The sequence below is a fragment of the Lynx rufus genome, unplaced genomic scaffold, assembly GCF_022079265.1.
Source record: "Lynx rufus isolate CCGP_SWC_20201006 ecotype Redwood Valley unplaced genomic scaffold, mLynRuf1.p SCAF_4, whole genome shotgun sequence".
Classification (NCBI taxonomy): domain Eukaryota; kingdom Metazoa; phylum Chordata; class Mammalia; order Carnivora; family Felidae; genus Lynx; species Lynx rufus.
The window spans coordinates 120,873,491-120,894,134 of record NW_025814856.1 but is presented as its reverse complement, the minus strand read 5'-3'; the positions used below and the strand labels follow the sequence as shown (position 1 = coordinate 120,894,134).

The 20,644-nt window shown below is 43.0% G+C and overlaps 1 protein-coding gene across 1 annotated transcript in view; it reads right to left on the bottom strand.

The window, feature by feature from the left end:
- Positions 1–20,644, bottom strand: part of CREB5 (cAMP responsive element binding protein 5) — a 323,528-nt gene that overhangs the window by 252,001 nt on the left and 50,883 nt on the right. The gene's annotated exons all lie outside the window — the stretch shown is intronic.

Below are 20,644 nucleotides of genomic sequence, written 5' to 3'. Positions count from 1 at the left end.
AGCACTTCCTCCAGCAAACTTGGACCAGGAAATACGCCAGGTTCACCTGAGAACAGCCAGTGTCTGCTCCTTGATATGCACCTTGCAGATGTGCAATAAATTCAACTTTTCAGTGAATACATGAATGGTGGTGATTTTCTGCAAGTCTATTGCTTCTCTTTGCTTTACTTTCCTCACTTGTTAAACAGGAACAACCATACCTGGTAAGGTTTTCACATATATTTAGTTAAGTAATGCCAATGCAGAGCTTAGTACAATGTTGGACGTATTAAATGCCCAACACTTTTTAGTAACCATTACTTTAATTATCATTACTGTTATCATTAACAATGGTAACGCCACCTCTATGCGCAATTAACCACTCTTTGGTCCTCCATTTTATCCCATAAATACCTCTTTCAAAGCTCTGATAACACATTGGTGTATTTGTTTATTTTTAAGATCGGTCTTCCCCTTCTAGCTGTGAAGACTCTGACAACAGGAACAGTTTCTGATTTCACGTGGCTGTCCCCAGGGCTTAAAACAATACCTGCCACATGGAGGTTTGCTGAATGAATGTGTAGGGAGTGCAACTATAGTGCTCCCAAAAAAGAAAAAAGAAAAAGAACCAACTTTCCCAGAAGACCTACAGTTCAGAGGCAATATGGAAATCTAAGGAGACAGAGGGATAAAAAACGAACGAATCTGAAAAACACCTTTACTCACACAGGCAATAGAAACAGAGACCCATCCTCTAGAGCTGATTAGGCGCTGGCCTAAAGGGTGAAGGGCTAGCCAATGGGTCTGCACCTTCATGTGAGCTCCAGCATTAAGCACATGATCTTGCTTGACTTATTAGTCTGTTGATTTTGCCTTCATACTGATTCCCACATCTGTCTTTTCTTTGCTATCCCACGAGCTCCAGTTTGATAACCTTCCACCCTGACCACGCTATAACTTCTTACTGTTCTCCTGGCTTTCAACCCTTCTGGTCCCTCCCAGGCCACTCCAGACCGCAGAGTCCAATTAATTGGTATGAATCAGCACTTTCCCAATGTCATACCTTAACTCTAAAACCTCCCAGGGCTCCCCAGTGCTTACACCGTGAAAGCCCACTCTTAGCCTTGCCTTCAAAGGCTCTTTTATCCAGCCCCATCTCTTACCCCTGTCCCCTGTGCCAGCCCTCCGCTCTGACCACCCTTCTCTACTCACTACGCAACTCATGAGTTCAAATTCTCCCCTTCACACCTTTGCAGGTACATTCCCCAGGCCTGGAATTTCTTCTCTGCTTAGCCAAATCCTATCCTCTAGGCAATAAATCTGTTGGTTGATAGATACAGTGTTTTTCTCTAGTACAAATGAGGATAGTATTCCCTGGCTTCCTTTGAACTATGAAGTTAAGGTACAGAATGGCTTGAAAAGAGCTTTAATAACATACGTATTATCCTGCCACCCTTGCTCTCCTCTCCTCTGACATCCCCTCATTCTTGGAAAGACTGCTTTCCTCTGTTCAACCTCTGGTTCATCTTAAATATCACCTTTTCAATGTTACCTCTCTAACTAAAAAAAACCCTCCTACTATTTTCTACCTCAGTACCCTGAACCTTTCCTTTATAGCATGTGTCATAAGGTGTGATTTTTATCATTATCATTTCCAGTTATATATTATCACTATTTTATTATTATTATATCATTATTATTTCCAGTTATATATACTTTTATCATTATTTTTTTTATTTAAAAAAAATTTTTTTAATGTTTATTTATTTTTGACAGAGAGACAGAGCATGAGCGGGGGAGGGGCAGAGAGAGAGGGAGACACAGAATCCGAAGCAGGTTCCAGGCCCTGAGCTATCAGCACAGAGCCTGATGCGGGGCTCGAACTCACAGGCCGTGAGATCATGACCTGAGCCGGAGTCGGACGCTCAACCGACTGAGCCACCCAGGCACCCCTATACTTTTATCATTATTATTTCCAGTTACCTATTATAAAGTCCTGGAAGGGAAAGCGCCCGTCTTATTTTCTCTTCTATTGCTAGTGCCCAGCTCAGTGCCGACACAGAACTAGACAACCAGTGACCGAATGCACAAATGAATTAGGATTTCTGAGGTGATGATATAATAAAGAGCAACCAATTCACAATTTCCTCCCATTGGGCACACGGTCGTCTTAAGCCTGAGATACAGAGAGATAACATTTGCTGACTTGAATCCTCATAAGTCATATCAACAGAGGCCAGACACAGCTTAACAGTCTCCTCAAATTGCCATGCGTTTGGTCAATTCAAATCACTGGTTGAAGTGAGGCAAGACAGGCCCCCCCTAAGCAACTGGAAAACATACAGGAGAAGACAAAGTGAAATGATTACAAACAAGCAAGAAACTAGGGTCCTGGGGTGTATATGGAGAAGGGAAGCGAATGGCACCAATGGCATTGCCAGGCTCCCACTTCTGTACAGCACGGGGAAGAAAAGGTTCGCGAATATCCTGAAAGAGGCACTGAGCACACAGGGAAATGCTGAGGAGACACACTAAGAACCTGGTATGGCCACACCCGGGGCAAATGGCCCATTCTAGAATTAACTAAGCGTATTTCCCTTCCTTCCTTACCAGAACGTGCGAAATTACCAAAAGTAAGGGTGAATATAAAACTACCACAAGGATGCTGATGGTCTGTTTCCTCAGCATTTCAAAGAGAATCAAATACTTATGCTGAATGACCAGAAATAGCAATGTGGCGCTCTCTTCAGTGCTGCTCATGATCTACTATAGTTCTGAGAAGAGACTTTGCCTTTCCCTCTCCCAAAGCCCCCCCTTCCTCGGCTCTTCTCTCCTGGCCAAAAGAGCTGGAGGGTAGGGCTGGCTGCTAAAATGAATCTGCTTGAAAACTCCCCTGCCTGGAGCATTGGTGGAGTATCTGCATTCCTGAATATTTGGCAACAGCCTCGCTCTTAACATGAAATAGAAATGTGATCTTCAGTGGGAAGGAAAATGTGCTACAAGATAGACTTCCTCCTCCGAAACAATAGAGAATAAGAGTGCCTGCCCTTCGTTTCACTTCTGGTGGAACCGGTCAGGTGGCTTGCCATGAATGGCCTTGCTTTGTAAATTGTTCAGTACCTTCACAAACGTAAGTTACTGCTATGCTGCGCTAGTGATCAATATTAATTCAGGGAAGTGGATGTTTTATTAGAAGACAAGTACCCTCCACCTGCCATTGCTACCAAGCAAACTGAATCACAGCGACTGGTGTTTGTTAAGTCTTTGACCAAAACCCAAATGATATAATGCAACACAGGAAATCAATGAGAGACCGAGTCTGTCTTATTTGATGAAATCCTAATAGAAAGAGATAACATTTTTACCTCGACCATACCAAATGAAATTCACTTGTTGTGTGCATCGGGGCACTGGCCACAACTGGATGCAACAGTCCTCAAAAGAAGCCTCTGGAAATCTTGTCTGAATATTGAGAGCGAATTTTCAAAAAACAATTTTTAACGTTTATTTATTATTGAGAGACAGGGAGAGACAGAGCATGAGCATGGGAGGGGCAGAGAAAGGAGGAAACACAGAATCCGAAGTAGGCTCCAGGCTCTGAGCTGTCAGCACAGAGCCCGACGTGGGGCTCGAACTCACAAATCGTGAGATCATGACCTGAGCCAAAGTCGGACGCTTAACTGACTGAGCCACCCAGGTGCCCCAAGAGCAAATTTTAAAATAAGAATTCTTACCAGTCATTTGGGTTCTCTGGGTCCTTAGGAGTCCAGAGAAGTGCAATGGGGGTCAATGAGATAGACGGTTTCCATGTTTACAGCACATACAATGTACATTCCCAAACCTACATTATACCACTTATTACCATTCTGACTTCATCACTTCCTACTACTCCTAACCTTACTCGCTCTGCTCTAGACACATACTGGCCTCCTCAATGTTCTGCAGACATACAATAGCCATGGCACTGGCTGCTCCCCCCTCCCCACCCCACCCCCCGAAAAGGTTCCTTCTCCTTCTCCTCACATCTCCTTCTGCCACCAATTCTGAATGTCTGCTCAAACGTTACCTCCCAATGAGCCTTATGTCTGAGGCTGGCCACTCTAAACTGACAACTCAACTTCCTTGAATCCACATTTCCCTTACTTAGTTCATCCTCTCCCATCATGACATCCATTCCTTCCTCACTTACTCCAATCCAAAAGCACCAAACTACTTCTGATCCCTATTCTTAAGACAATATGCAAGAAAAGAAAAAAAAAAGACACAAAATCCAATGACTCTATTCTTTTTGAACCACTAGAAATCTCTCTTATCTCTTTCTCCGTGGATGCCATGTTTTGAAAATACTTCTTTAAAAGTCATGAATTCATGGGGCGCCTGGGTGGCTCAGCCGGTTGAGCGTCTCGCTTCGGCTCAGGTCATGATCTCATGGTCTGTGAGTTCGAGCCCCACGTCGGGCTCTGTGCTGACAGCTCAGAGCCTGGAGCCTGCTTTGGATTCTTTGTCTCCCTCTCTCTCTGCTCTTCCCCCGCTCATGCTCTGTCTCTCTCTCTCTCCTTCAAAACTAAATAAAAACATTTTAAAAAATTTAAAAAGTAATAAAATAAAAGTCATGAATTCATTTTTCTGTACCAGTCTTGAAGCCTTCACATTTCTTAATTTCTAAAATCTCATTTCACTCTATTGTACCATCAGACACTACTGTTTCACAGCATTGATAAAATTCTAGGCCCAGAAAGAAACTGATGCTTTATTTTTTTATTTAAAACAATTTTTTTTAAATGTTGTTTCATCTTTGAGAGAATGAGAGAGAGAGAGAGAGAGAGAGAGAGGGTGGGTAAGGGGCAGAGAGAGAGGGAGACACAGAATCTGAAGCAGGCTCCAGGCTCTGAGCTGTCAGCACAGAGTCAGATGCGGGGCTCAAACCCACGCACCGTGAGATCGTGACCTGAACTGAAGTCGGACGCCTAACCGACTGAGCCACCCAGGCGCCCCAAGAAACTGATGCTTTAGTTTTTCTGGGCAGACTTGCTGCAGATAAATGTATAACTGCAATTAGAAAATTTGACTACTATATCACTTGGGATGCCAAAAGGAAACAGACAGCACACTGAAATTGTGTAACTTGAGGACTGATTAATCAAGAAACTATTTGCAAAGGTGTGGGCAGAGTGCAGGGAAGCCACAGCCACATTGCAGTACCCTGGGGCCAATAAGCGTTCCTAGGCCTATAGGAGTTGAGAGAAGGGAGAGGTTACCAGACCTCAGGAGAGAGACAGGTTAGCAGGAGACCAGGGAGGAGAGAGCTGTGTGGACAGGGCATCTGGCAGGACCTGGGACCTTTGGTCAAAGAAGACAACTAACTGAGGCAGCTGGGAGAAGAGACACCCAGGTCCCCTTTTCTCCCTTTCTGGAAACTACTGTGGTAGTTCATGGCCACTGGCCCAAATCCAACAGGAAAACACAGGTTAAAGGTCAGCCTTTCAGGGTAGACAGCAGGGTGGAATAGGGGGAAAATGGGCCCAGATGGACACTGAGAAAATATCTAGCACAAGTATGTTTGATTAAATTTATTTTATTTCACAAGCAATATACTTGCTTATTAGAGAAAATTTGTGAGGAAAAACAATACATGGGAAGGAACAAAATCACCCATCATCCCAACATACAGGAAAAAAAACTAATAGTTTACTATACCTCTCCAGATATTTTCTCTCTATATATGTATACACACCATGTTCACACACGCGTGCGCGCGCACACACACACGCACACACACACACTTTATGATATGCAAGAGATCCAAAAGATCAGAAACCCCACTAGGATGCAGTAACACAGTTTGCATTCCACCCCACCTACCATGACTAAAAAAAAAAAGAAATGTTATCTGTATCTTTATTTCCTCTCTAATTTAAACCATATAAGGACAGGACTGTCACTAGCTGAACTGGCTCTGCATTTATCCGTGTGCTTAACAAATCATGATGGGACTGATAAAAACAATACAAGGCAGAGTGAAGCCTGTCCCACAGTGCACCCAAGTAACCCAGCTCCACCCCACAAAGATGAGCTGGGGCAGGCACGGCTCCTCTGAACCCAGTTACACACCCTCAAAACAAGGTCTCACTTTTAGGCCACAGCTTCCAATGTGTCTACATTCCTCCTGGTCAAACAACTGAGCTTGGAAGAAGAACAACTTGGTATGTGGGAGTCACAGAGGGAAGAAATTGGCACCTGCTATCTCCGTACCATAGGGCCATAACAGCGCGGAGTTCAATTCTCTTTTCCACCGAAGTTACTGCATGGCAGGAAAGTGAGGACACGTAGAAGGTGCAGTTTTCTACTCTAGACAGTCAGAATTTATGGGTTGGCTGGCTAAATAGAAGCACTAATGCCAATGAAATGTCTATATCTAGATGACCTCCCCCAGCAACCTGTCACTCTTGTATTAGAACGCCAAATCTATGGGTCCCTGCTCTTTGATCGCTTGGACATCCTGTGTATTTCCATCTTCATTTTCATCCTCTTGTGCTCTATTGACAACCTCAAGGTGGGACAAATCACTGATTATTTGATAGACTAAGAAATAATATTTCTAAATCTAAAATAAAGACGAAATTCCAGGGGAGTCAGGTACCCACGCAAGAACCACACCCACACTACTGGAGCCTTTAGTTAAGTCAGTCCTTGGACGACAGGCTTCATGTCTTTCCCTTTGTGTTGATATGTCCTTAAGCTGATAATATATATGTGTGTTTATTTTTGCTCCCCAGATAAGTTTTTTTTATTTCATTTTGAAGTTTATTTATTTATTTGGGGGAGTGGGGGAGCAGAGAGAGAGGGAGAGAAATAATCCCAAACAGGCTCCATGCTGTCCGCGCACACAGCCCGACTCGGGGGTCAAACTCACGAACCGAGAGATCATGACCTGAGCCAAAATCAAGAGTCAGACGCTTAACCAACTGAGCTACCCAGGCACCCCAGGTTTTTGTTTTTTAAATATCTGAACGTTGTCTGGTTACTTTTTAAAAAGTCTAACTGCAGATAGCCCATGTATAAAGAAATGTTTCTCAGATGTCTTTTCACACGTATATAGTTTAGTATCGATTTATGAAATAGTTTCCAACTGCTATAGATGAAATTAAAGAAATTTAAATCTGCTCTTAAAAGTCAAATAGAATCTGAGAATGAAGAGCCATTTTAAAGGTTTGTAACCTTTGGTAAAAGGCATGTTCAGGGCAAAAGATGAAACACAAAATAGTTGAATCTCTTATATTATCTTCACTTTGATTAAACATCTTTGCCCATAGGTTAGTTCTGCAATTACACATAATACTGACTTCTGTGGGTAGCTAATTAACTCTCCATTCCCTTTTTAAGAAACAATGACAATGGGGCACCCGGGTGGCTCAGTCAGTTGAGCATCCAACTTCAGCTCAAGTCATGATCTTGTGGTTCCTGAGTTCGAGCCCCACATCAGGCTCTGTGCTGACAGCTCAGAGCCTGGAGCCTGCTTTGGATTCTGTGTCTCTCACTCTGTCCCTCCTCCACTGTGCTGTCGCTCAAAATAAATAAATAAACATTTAAAAAAAAAAAGAAGAAATGACAATGTTTAGGCATAAATCTGATCTCCCTTCTGTTGCCATAGGAAAAACCAGTCCCCAAAGCCTCAGGGTCCTTATAGATGCCTTGTCTTATATTTTACCCCATTTATTCTTTTTTTAAAGCATTTTTAAAAGTTTATTCATTTATTTTGAGAGAGAGAGAGAGAGAGAGATTATGGGGGAGGGGCAGAGAGAGAGAATCCCAAGCAGGCTCAATGCTGCCAGCACGGAGCCCAATGTGGGGTTCGAACTCATGAACCATGAGATCATGACCTGAGCAGAAGTTGGATGCTTAACAGACTGAGCCACCCAGGTGACTGATTCTAAAAGTCTGTCATATCTCCACTTTTGATGAAGGTTGAGGCTCCATGTCTGAAGAAGGGCTGACAAGGTTAAAACAAACCTCTTTCCCCTTCCTCTCCTCCCTTCCATTGACTGGCATTAAAATCATCAAGAACTCTTCTTGTTGAAGGCCTTTTTCATGCTCTTCCAGAGGCAGCAGAGGGAAAAGACCTATTTCATCCCTAGTTTGTAACTTTGTGTAGAGGGAATCCAGAAAACTTACCTTTCTGGCACATGGTGACCACATTTGGGGAAACTTTCTACACACACACACACACACACACACACACACACACACACACACAATGCTACTTACCACTGGCTGAACAAAATTCAAGTGGAGGCTGAGAAGGGGGAGGAATGCTTGGCCAGTGGTAGAAAGAGGTTGAATTGCTTATGGTCTTTTATCTTAATTTTTGTGACACAATCCAATTACATCTATTTAGTAGTGCCTTCTAATTACTAGCAGAGATGAATAATGAAAGATTACCCTTGTATTCAAGCTCTCCCTCAAGTCAGCCTCCCTCCCTGGTTCACTCATGTGAACATTCTAGATTCAAATACAGAGCATATCTAGAGCTCATGGAATGCTCAGCCAAATAAAGAGTCACTTTAAAAACTGGAAAAAACCTTTCGGGGCTTCAGTAAGAGGCCAAGGTTACAGGCTGGTGCTGGGAATGGCAGGGTGGGATAGAAAGGGACCCTGTCCCGCCTCCAGGTACGGTGTCTGTAACCAAAGAGATGTTGGCCAGCAGAGCTACAAACTCTTTAATGTACAGGATTTAATGGTCAGGTTTCAGTGGTAATAAAGGAATGTGAAAAGGAACAAAAGAAAAGCAGATCTACCGAAGTTAAGATAATTACGGAAACAGTGGCAACTGGGGCAGGAAAAAGGAGGGATGATGTCTCTACCTTCATTAGGAATAGAGTCCCTTGACTTTGGACGGATAAACCCGAAACAGGAGGAGATCCAGCTTGGATGCAGGCTGGGAAAACAGGCAAAAAGAAATTCCAACCTCAAGGAAAAGATTTTTTTTAAATGAAACCTCTAAGAACCCGCTCTCAGAACTTTAGATTTGAAAGAATCTGTCCCCATCAACAGCCTTTAATCCCACTCCCTGACTCAACAGAAAAGAAAACGGAGGCCAGAGGAGAGGATGTGACCAGACCAGTAGTTCACATCTAAGTGGACAAAGAAATAGGACAAGAGTCTAGATCTTTTGATTCCTCATTCAGTGCTCTTTTGGCTACGATGAATGATTTTAGAGCTCACCCCTGTAAAGTGGAAAAAGTGACTTTATTTCATGTTCACTTCAGACCTCAATATATTGGACTAATAAGGTAATGAATTATTTCATCTTGGGGCGGCAAAAAACTGACAGGCACTCAAAAGAGGCAAGAGTTAGGGTCAAGTCCAGGGATGCCCATCTCCTCGGAATGACCATTAGGGATCTGGAGTGAAGGGGAAGGGATTCTCCTTGACGACGGACACACTGGCCCTCAGGCCCTACCAGCCTCCCTGCGGCCGGTCAGAATCTCTGAGAGCAGAAGTTCTGAGGTCACTCGGAACTGCATGGAAGGAACACATGGAGCCTCCTGAAAGCCCAGCACGGCACAGTTATAAGGCTGGGTCCCCGCCAGTTGCTCAAAGTACTTTCTCAACAAAAACAAAAACAAAACCCGGCAAAGAGCTCCCTTTGTCCTGACAATTCTCCCTCACACTTAAAGTGCCCAGCCCAATTAGGACCATTTATTCTGTGCACACTTGGATAACGCTCTGATAAAAAGCTGAAACTCCAGAGCATGGCTGCAGGGACAGGAAAACACTATTGCTTCTATGGTTTTGTACACAGATTGCGTCATACTTAATGCTGAAATCATAAACTATATATTTTTGCCCCCTCCGAGCTGCCTATTGTGTGCTTATAAACAGGAACCTGGCAGCATGTCAGGGGTGCAAATTGATTTCCTTTCCCAAATAAAATTTTAAGAAGCAAATAAACAAGGTTATGTTGGCTAATGAAACATTACATGCCAGGCTGGGGAGAATTCTTTTAAAATGTATTTTCTTGAGCAAAGGCAACACCAAGCATCCGTAAAAGGTTCTTTCATAAACAACATGTTTACACAAAAATGCATTACTTGAAAGAAAGGCAAGTCATGGTGCATCTCCCATGATATATTTGGACTGGGTTTTAAGAAATAAATTAGGGATGGGTGAGAAGGGGGGTGTCCCACACTGCTACAGAATTTGGAAATTAACTAAAGCCACTCGCAAGTAAGATGAAGTGGTTCGTGTTTAGAAAACTGCTTGATCTTAGTGTTTTTATCATTTGTCATCGAGACGTAAGTAGCCCACTTGGAGTGCCTCCTATTGGTATGAGGAAATCCAGGAAAGAAAACTGAATCGTGCCCACAGTGCTTAGAGACATAGGACGACCAAGCCTGGATGACTAGCATCGGTGGAAACATCTCCTGGACAGTGACCTGCTTCCCAGCTGGAAACCGAGTTAGTAATCCTCGTGTAAGAGGGATTCCCTGGCTCTTGTCCACCTTACACTTTACCACAGAGAATGAATTCCTGGAGCCCCAGGACTGAAGCCATCCCGAGTGGGCTGTGAAGCCCAGATCAAATATTCCTGCATCGTCTCCCTCCTTCCACCGTCTTCCCAACACCTTTTTGCTCACGCGCCCAGGCGGCAGAAACCCTGGTGCATCCCGATGAGCAGACAAAGCCCCAGGACAACTCGGAATGCAGCTTGAAGGAGGAGGCTGGAAAGGTAGAGGGACAGTGTCAAGCCTGCGCAGCTGAGAGCTGAGTTGCTACCTAGCAATAGTGGTAGATGGACAGAGAGTATCCTGTGTGTTGTTGTGAACCCCGGTGATGCGTCCTTCCCTTACAGTTACTGTCTGTCATCAGGGACTTAGTATCTCATACTAGAGCCCGAGGGCACAAGATAGAAACTCCCTATAGTCTTGGGATGGTCCCGACTATGAAGGAAGAAAAGAAACCTTTTAATCCTGCTCAGGGGCTTTTTGTTCAGCCTTAAAACACAACTCAGCTGGCTAGTCCGAAGTAAAGAACAGAACGGTTCCAAATCACAAAGGTAACCCTGAAATCCCGCAGACCCAAAGGCCCTACCCTCAGAGAATGGTGTTGGGCGGTGACAGGGTGTGAGGGCTCGGGGATGGAAGAGTGCCTGAGATGATAAGTTCTCTCTCTCTCTCTCTTTCTCTCTCTCTCTCTCTCTCTCTCGCCCCCAACTCACCATGCGACCTTGGTCAGGTCTCTGGGCCACTCGGAACTTTCTTTTTTCCACCACTTTTAATATAAGGCAAACACTGTCAGTCTGATGGCTGTGTGATTAATGAGGTAACGTTTGTAAAATGCTAAGAGCTTTCCAGAACTCAAATGCAAATACTTTAGGCCAAATACTCTGGACAACAGTTAAAACACAAAAAGGGTTAGTCACCAGTTGGCTGAGGATATGAACCTGGGAAGGAATTGCAGAAGGAGTGTGTCCTGTGAAAGGATTTGACCATGGTCGGGTGCACATCAGGGAAAAGGGAAGGAAGGAGAAAGAAGCTTTAGGCCTTGCAAAATCTAGAATATGAATTATTTCACCTGCAACAGAGGCCATTAGCTTTTAAAACCCTGCACCCTTTCAACAATACCGAAGATAATTTAATTCCACAAAATAGTTTTCGACACACATAATCCTATAGGGTACAACCCAAGGTATGACAGTAGATTATACTGAAACTTTTGTTCTTATCCCAAGAAAATGATACAGCATGAATCTATAAGGGCCACATACCAATTGGCTTGGCACTTGTAACCATCAACTTGACTTCCCCTGTTTTCTGTGGAAATGGAAGAATCATATTAATCATCGGCAAATTTGATAACAGATGTGTTTCCCAGCAAATCCACATCAAGCACTTGAAAAGTAATTACCCCCTAAAGCTTGTTGTGTTCCTGCGTACATTTGGCATCAACTAAAGACTTCAGCCGCTTTGGTTTTATCTGACGTGAAGCTAAAGCCTCAGGGTGATACTCCAAGTGCTGCTTTAGATTATAAAGTCTTAACAGCCCCTCGCTTTAGGGCACTGTGTTTATTGATGCTTTGTAAGCAATTTACAGTCCCTTAATAGCACATTCACCACAATGTTACAGTGTTTAACTTGTTAAATTATATTTAGAGCTTCAGGGAAAATTACCTCATTGGCTTCACTGGCGTGGGTTATTGATATCACACAGGAGTTATGGCAGCATCCACCTGACTGGGGACGGCGACAAGAACATTTTACGGGCTGGAGTCAAAAGTGGAATGCAAAATTCAAGTGGAGAAGTCAAGGCGGTATGGCGCTGGTGGGAGAGATGGAATGGGGTGGCCCTCCGGGAAAGGAGTTAGGGAAGGCAGAAGGGACAGAAGTGAGCGAGCAGGGTCAGCATCTGACAGAGTCATTCATTAAACTGGAAAGCAAAAAAAAATTGCCAACAATGGCCATCTTGATTCGGACATTGATGTAAGCCACCTCCACAACCAGGCAGTGCTCCTATTCCTGATCTCCCCGTCCTTTGGAAGAAATGTTCTAGATCCAGGGACCTGGGAGACTGACTCCAGTTGCTATAGCCATTTATTCAACGGCTTGGTGTTTATCTCTTCAGGGCTAAAGTATTGCAAGGGAAAGAGTGGATGTGTTAATAAGTAAAACAAAGGGAAGGAGAAGGTGGTGGTAAAGAAAGGAGAAGAGGAGGAGCGGGAGGAAGAAGGAGAGAGAAGAAGGAGGACGAGAAGAAGAAGGAGAATCAAGGGTAGCAACAACAACAGTAGAAGCAGCAGGAGCAAAATCTTTATTAGAAAAAAGAGACATAAAGTAGGACTAAAATATCATCAGACCTGAAGCTTAGTGATGTCATGAGACTTCTTCAGAAAAGCAACCCAAGGCCAAGGTATTAAAAATCCACTGCAGAGGCTAGAGAACAGGCATGAGAAACCAACCAAGTGGCTGATACCTCTGGGGTCTTAATTCGTGTGACCCTTGGCTGGCTCACAGGTGGCTAAAGGTCGGAAGCAAACCATCAGAAATGACAAGTATCACGGTGTATAACCTCCATGAGACAACAGCACTTTCTCTTTCCCATACGTAGGTGCTGCACGACATGAGGTTTCTCATGCTCGGGATACTTAATAATAATTAATGACCAAAATAAAACAGGCAGTTGACATTGCAAAAACAAAAGGCATCCAATGGCGTAAACAACGTTGTTCACCAGGCTGTTTTGGCAAATACAGTCGTTGGCGAGGAACCAACGAAAGAAATAGCAACTTGTATGTATTTCAAAAGACAGGAAATGAGAAGAGGGGAGAAATGCTATCCTGAATACAGGCATATAGTTTCCTACGGAAGTGAAGAACAGCTAGGTGTACAAGTATAAATCCTAGCATGTGATCCCTCAAAGAGAAATTTCGGTCTTTTTTTTTTAATTTCTTTTTTTAACATTTATTTATTTTTGAGAGACAGAGAGAGACAGAGCATGAGCAGGGGAGGGGCAGAGAGAGAGGGAGACACAGAGTCCAAAGCAGGCTTCAGGCTCCGAGCCATCAGCACAGAGCCCAATGCGGGGCTCAAACTCACAAACCGCAAGATCATGACCTGAGCTGAAGTCGGACGTTTAACCGACTGAGCCACCCAGGTGCCCCGAGAAATTTCAGTCTTAAGTACAAATCAGAAATTCCCACTCCTCCTAGATTTGATAGATTATAACATTTGATCTAATAATTCACATTTAATGTCTACAGTTGCAGTTCCCAAACTGTGTGCCTAGCTGCCTCAGATGCTGCACTGAGCTTCTCAAGTTTGAGGGAAACATGGCAATACTTGACCTCCATTGGATACTGCACAACCCGAGGTTGTCAGCGTTTCAACATTAGATCACGCTACATTCCTTTGGAGTATATCACAACTTTGCAAAGCTGGATTTTTGGTGGTTGCTGTGATAAAGAGTAAATACCATGCAAAAACAAATGTGGAACAGAAAACAAGGGTGGTTCTGTCTAATCAGACTCTACGGTTTGGGAAGTGTGGAGCGTCCAACAGGTGCACACAGCCTATTAGCAAGTGATTATGGTTATTTTTAAATAAAACAAAAGCATTCTTTTATATTTCGATATCCATATATTATTTATCTCAAATAACTACTGAGATGATTTTATACTTATTAAGTTGTTTGGACCCGACATGCGTACCATCCCACTAGGTACTCTGGGAAACCCATACGAAGTATAAGATATGATCCCTATCTTCAAGAAGTTGGCAAGACAATCCTTATGTGCTTACAAAGTTAAATGCCAAAAGCAGACAATGCAAGAGATGTTACTAGCCTGCATACAATTATAGGCTAAATGAGTGGTTCAAGAGTCCTGAGGGATTATGGTAAATTTTATGTGTCAACTTGGCTAGACAATCGTGACCAGTTGTTTGGTCAAACACCAGTCTAGATGCTGCTATGAAGGCATTTTTAAAATTTTATTAACTTCAAAATCAATAAACATTGTTTTTAAGTTTATTTATTTTGAGAGAGAGTGCGAGAAGGGGAGGGGGGAGAGAGAGAGAGAGGAGAGAGAGAGACTCCCAAGCAGGCTCCGTGCTGTCAATGCAGAGCCCAAGGCGGGGCTCGATCTCACGAACTGTTGAGATCATGACTTGAGCCGAAATCAAGAGTCAGACCCTTAACTGACTGAGCAACCAGGTGCCCCCAAATCAATAGACTTTGAATAATGCATATCATCCTGCATAATGTGAGTGGGCCTGATTCAGTCAGTTGAAGGTCTTAAGAACAAGGACTGAAGTTTCTCAAAGAAGGAATTTGGCCTCAAGACTGCAAAACAGAAACCCTGTCTGCATTTCCTGCCTACAGATCTTGGACTCAAGAATACAAAATCAACTCTTCCCTGAATTTCCAGTCTGCCAGCCTGCTTTATAAGCTTCCAACTTCCTAGGCCCTCCTCTCCTCTGTCTCTACGTCCTCTCTCCTCTCTCTGTCCAGAGATAGAGATAGAGAGGCAGACAAATATCTCCTATGGATTCTATTTCTCTGGAAGTCCCGACTGAAACTGAGGATAAAAAGGTGACTGTTGATTGGTGCAGTCAGGGAGCTCTTCAACAAGGAACTAAAGATGAGTCTTTCAGAGCAGGTAGTACTTCTGTGGGATGAGAATCACTTGTGTACTCACTGTTAAGGGACGAGGCAATATAAACTAAAGGAAAATGTGGCCCCTGACCTACAGAGAAAGATAAAATAGGAGAGACAAACACTACAAGTAGATATCATTCCAAAAGGGGAGACTGAGGAAGTCATGTTGGCCAAACATAGAACTTTGAGACGTCAGAAGAAATTATTGTGAATGATTTGGCCTTCACTTCCCTGCCCCCAATTCAAACAAAGCAATGCCCCGCAATATCCAATAGCATCTTTGCCACTTCTTGCAAACATTGTTTCCTGAGAGCAGGGGCAAAGAGGAGAGAGTGAAGGGGAGATCTCTTCCACACTCACATGGGTTTAAGGCAAGACTGATCTCAACAGGACATGATCTTAACTGAAAGGCAGCAGTCTGGAAAGACACATTCTGAATCTATGTAATTATAAAGAGTAGACTGCTTGGAATCTACGTTGGAGATGATTCACTATATACTTCTCTTTTCTCTCCTCATATAGATGTATATAATACATATATATCATATATGATATATATCATATAAACATATATATGTATATATGACATATATATCATATATATATATATATATATCATAGAGAGAGAGAGTAATGCTGACTTTTTAAGAAGCTCCTGTTTTTTTCTGACTCCATTACAATTTAAAAATCATTGGCTCCCCCTCCCACAACATGTATATATCCCGAGAATAAACAAGAAAGAGATAGCACACCCAGTAGAAAATGAATACAAAATATGAATAGGAATTTTAAAAAAAGAAAGTCCAAATGTCCAAAACATATATGGAGAGATGTTCAAATTTACTAGTAGTAATCAGGGAAATGCAAATTAAAATGAGAACAGCATAAAACAGAAATGTGGATTATTATTAGTGTTGGTGTTGATATGGGGAATTAGGAATCACATGCTATCATAGTCGTTCTGTGGTCATTCTGAAAAACAACCAGGATCAATTCAGGGAAATTAAATATGCATAGGCTATATGTCCTTATGTTCTCGTGCAGGTCTATACAAAGATCATGGTCACAGCCCAGCCCCCTTCTATTTTGGGGGGTGCAAGACAAGAATACAGATGAAGGTCTATATACCACATGACTGAATTGTTTATAGTCACAAATCAATTCATAAAGATGTCGCCTCCTACCTTGACAAATGCACAATCACAATGGCCTGGAAGGTCAGGTTTAAATTAATTAACAAACCTCAACTCCTTAGGGCTCTATCTTTAGCCTCTAGCTCTGGCCCCCAACCTGCCCCTCTTTTCTTCCCACCCACAGCTCTGTCTGCACCTAGGGTAGTCCCCATACGCATGCAATTTACAAACGAAGAATCCAAGACAGACAATTTACTCAATATCACAGAATAAGCGGCAAAATCAGGGCTTGAATTCAGGTTTCTCGACACCCAATCCCGCCCAGCTCAGTTATTTTCAGTGGACAAAATTGGTCAGACAACTACCTGTAAAATAACCCTAAAATTGAGCTATTGAGATGGGGTAAGGTGATCCTAGCTGAGAATCATTGTCATAGAGACTGAAGCCCACATCTACAAGCTCCATGCAGATCCCCTCTCCCTCCAATCGCCAGGTCTTGATCACTGACCCCATATGAGGCCAGTGATATAGACTGGCCTTGAAACAATGGACCCTAATTGGAACCCTCAAACTGTTAGGATTGTAAATGGCGCAGCCACTTTGGAAAACAGTCTGGCCGTTCTTCAGAACCCTAAACATCGAGCTGCCACAGGACCCAGCAGTTCCATGCCAAGGTACATTCCCAAGAGGAACAAAGACTATATCCATACAAAAATGTGTACCCAAGTGTTCACAGCAACACGATTCCTAATAGCTGAAAAGTAGAAACAACCCAAAAGGCCACCAACTGATAAAAGGAAAACAAAATGTGGTATGCCATATAGCCATTAGCAACAACGAAGAAGTGTGCAACAAGAACAGACCTTTACAACAGTGTCGCGTGAGAAAACTAACGGCAGAATAGCGCGTTGATATTCAACAGCACACACAACGATGTTTTTATAAGGATGCGTGCAGATGGAAGAACACACGATGAATATTTTGGACTAGGTGGCTATGGAAGGAGAGGTGCATGGGTGTGGGAACTGAAGACCCGGGAGAGAAACGAAGGGGAGGTTTTCCCAAACCAGTGATGACAAAGTACTCTGATCTGAGAAATTACTGAACAGTGTTGATTAGCTCAAGTCGGCACCTGAAGTTTGAAAGAAACTTTAAGAGAAAGGAAGTAAAAGAAAATTTTAAAAATATACGCCGGCAGCAGGGAATGGTCTATGTTTTTTCAGAATGGCCTTCAGAACATTGCTGAAAATCACACGAGCAGCTGAATGGCCCAGGTATAACACCACTGTGGGAAAAACGAAGTGTTTCTGCCTCTTCTTCTGCATACGCTCCTGTAATTAATGCTTAGGTCAGAAGCAAAGAAATATATCTTAGCGTCCCTCTGAAAGGATAAGGTAGTGCTTACACACCAAGTAGGCAACGAGTGAAGCAATTTAAACAAATTAATCACCCAGAGACATACCAGTCAAAAGATAACACGTTGTCCTCGAAGTTCCAGAAAGAGTTGCCAAAAATCAGTGGAGTGAGTAGGTTAGAAGAAGGAAAAAAAAAAAAAAAAAAAAGAAAGAAAAAAACCTTCCTTCTATTTTTTTTTTTTAAACGTATATTGTTTGATTTTGTTTGGTTGGGGTTTTGGCTTTGACAGCAGGAGTGAAGTGGACCTTTTAGGTTCTGTTTTTAAGGAAGGAAGTTTTCAAAAATGCGAACTTTACTAACTTGAAGAGAAGGCTGTCTCCAGGATTGCAATAATTGATCTATGTAGTGCTGAAATGAAAGCTCCTTCTTCACGGTGACAGACAAAATGCTGCCCCCCCAATCTTTTATCTGCTTCTTCCTACCATCCGCATGGCTAACGCTCACAGAGAGGGGCTGACCCTGCCAACCAATTACATTATGCTAATTTGTCTGTTGCTCTAACTCCGGCAGGGGCATTCACCACACAGAGCAGCTCCTAGATTTATATTGTGCCTTGCCGCCTCTGCACACCAGCTAGGCTAATGGATCTTTCTGCCCCGCCCCCACACTCCCTCCTCTGCTTCAAGCTCGGGGCCGTATCTTCTGGAGGCAACAGTGTACTTTCCAAATGACAGTTCTGCAGGCTTGGGGCTGTGCAGAGGCGAGCCTGGGCATTATCCTGTACATCTCCCCAGAGTGCACTGTTTATCTTAGGAGACCTGTGCTCAGAAGAAACTTGTTTTCCTAAGAAAATATATGGCCCCCCCTTTTTTTTTTTAACATACTGCAAAGTACTAGGCAAGTGTGTGTCCGTTTGCTGAAGCTTCTGTGTTTTATGGAGTATGCATCACCTCACAGGAAGTCTATTAGGGCAAAAGTTAAATTAAAAAGTCATGCATGCTAGGAAATCTGTGCTGGACTGCTATTCTGTTAAAAAAAAAAAAACAAAGAAAGAAAGTACTAGAGCTTTGGAAGACGGGTTGGAACACACATCTGAGGTTGTAGACCTTTCTCCCAGAGTTAAGAATGAATGCACTGAAGGCCTTCTGTAACAAGTATTCCGACACAACATCCAAAGCTCATAGATCTCTGGATCAACCAGGATTATAAAAAAAAGCACCCACCATGTGCCAGGATGTGAGAGAGAAAATAAGAAGCAATATGTAACTATAAAACAATGAGACTGGTTCCTATACGTCACCGTTCAAAGTCAATTCCTTTATATTAGACGTTTGAAGTCTACGGGACAACGATAAATACTAAGTCCTGAAAAGATAATAGCCGTTAAAAATCTAGCCACTTCCAAAGAAAGTTACTCCATCAGCTGAAGATGGTGAAGCAGCCTTAGAGTACTCAGAAAACTCACCATTTATCAAGGCAAAAATAATCACCCTATTTAATGACCACCGCCCCCACATGAGGTAGATATGATTAATCCCACTTTACAGGTGAGAAAACTGAGCCCTGATCGGTTAAGTAACTTGCCCAACATGGCGAATCACCGATGGAGCCAGAAGTCAAAATAAGCCCATTCTCCTAACCTTCATTCAGTCTCTACTAGATCTACCAAACTGCCCTATTTTGCAGATGGAGAAACTGAGGCCTAGATAAATGAACCCTCCCACACCCGAAAAACAAAATGGAGGCCCAGAAAGGCTCCAAGTTATATGACTGGTCTCCAGGCACCTGGTCCAGGGCGCCTCCCTGAACACCTTGCCCACTCCTTGTCTCGACTGCTACTAGCCACATAGGAACGTGGCATTGCATGACATTTTCAGAATGCTCCACTTTTATATTAAACACAAAACGCAGGCAGTCCTTTTCAACACAAAACATCAATTTCCTGTTCCTCCAGTGGATCGGATTGAGATCGGTCCTGACAAGATGGGGCTCATGAAAGCCCATCTCTTCAAACTTAGGCATCCTTTACTCACATATTTCATGACCTAAAATAATATCTGAAAAACAGACTTTTGGATGACTGACACTGTTATGTGGTCGCTACAAAGAATGATGGGAGGCTACTTGTGATGATATGGAATGATGCCTAGGGTACATAATTAAGTATTTTTATTTTATTTTATTTTTTTTCAACGTTTATTTATTTTTTGGGGGACAGAGAGAGACAGAGCATGAATGGGGGAGGGGCAGAGAGAGAGGGAGACACAGAATCGGAAACAGGCTCCAGGCTCTGAGCCATCAGCCCAGAGCCTGACGCGGGGCTCGAACTCACGGACCGCGAGATCGTGACCTGGCTGAAGTCGGACGCTTAACCGACTGCGCCACCCAGGCGCCCCTAAGTATTTTTAAATGGCAAGGGGCAAATGATCTCCTTTGGATAAAGACAAAAAGGAGAGACAGATAAATGAGTAGACAGACAAACAAATGCATAGTATTTTTTCTGGGATGCTATAAATTATGGTACATGAATAATTATTTTTGGAATGATATAAAAGGAGACTGTTAACAGGGATCACCTGTGGGGAGAGGCATTCTAGGAAGGCAGAGGGAAAGGAAACTTTACTTTTCATTTTATGCCTTCCTGCGCTGTCTGAAAGTTTCAATGTGCACACATTGCTTTTATTCTGAAAAAACGGCCCACAGACATTTGTTCCATACAACACACACAACTAAATTTCAGATGTTCCAGGGGAAAGAAAAAAGCAAGTATTGAGGGTTTTATGAGGCTCACAGGATCGTGTATGAGGAACTGGCCTGTAAACTAAAAAGAAAGTTGTATGGATACAAGACACTCATCACGGTGATGGTCAGGGTAATGAGGATGATGAGGAAAATCATAATCAGAAGAGGCAGGGTGAAGGAGAACAAAGATCCAAAATTGTGGGGAGGAGGCTGGGATGCGCTATGAAATGGAAATAGCCAGATGGCATCAGCTGATTTGTTTTTAACGGGATTAAACATTAAGT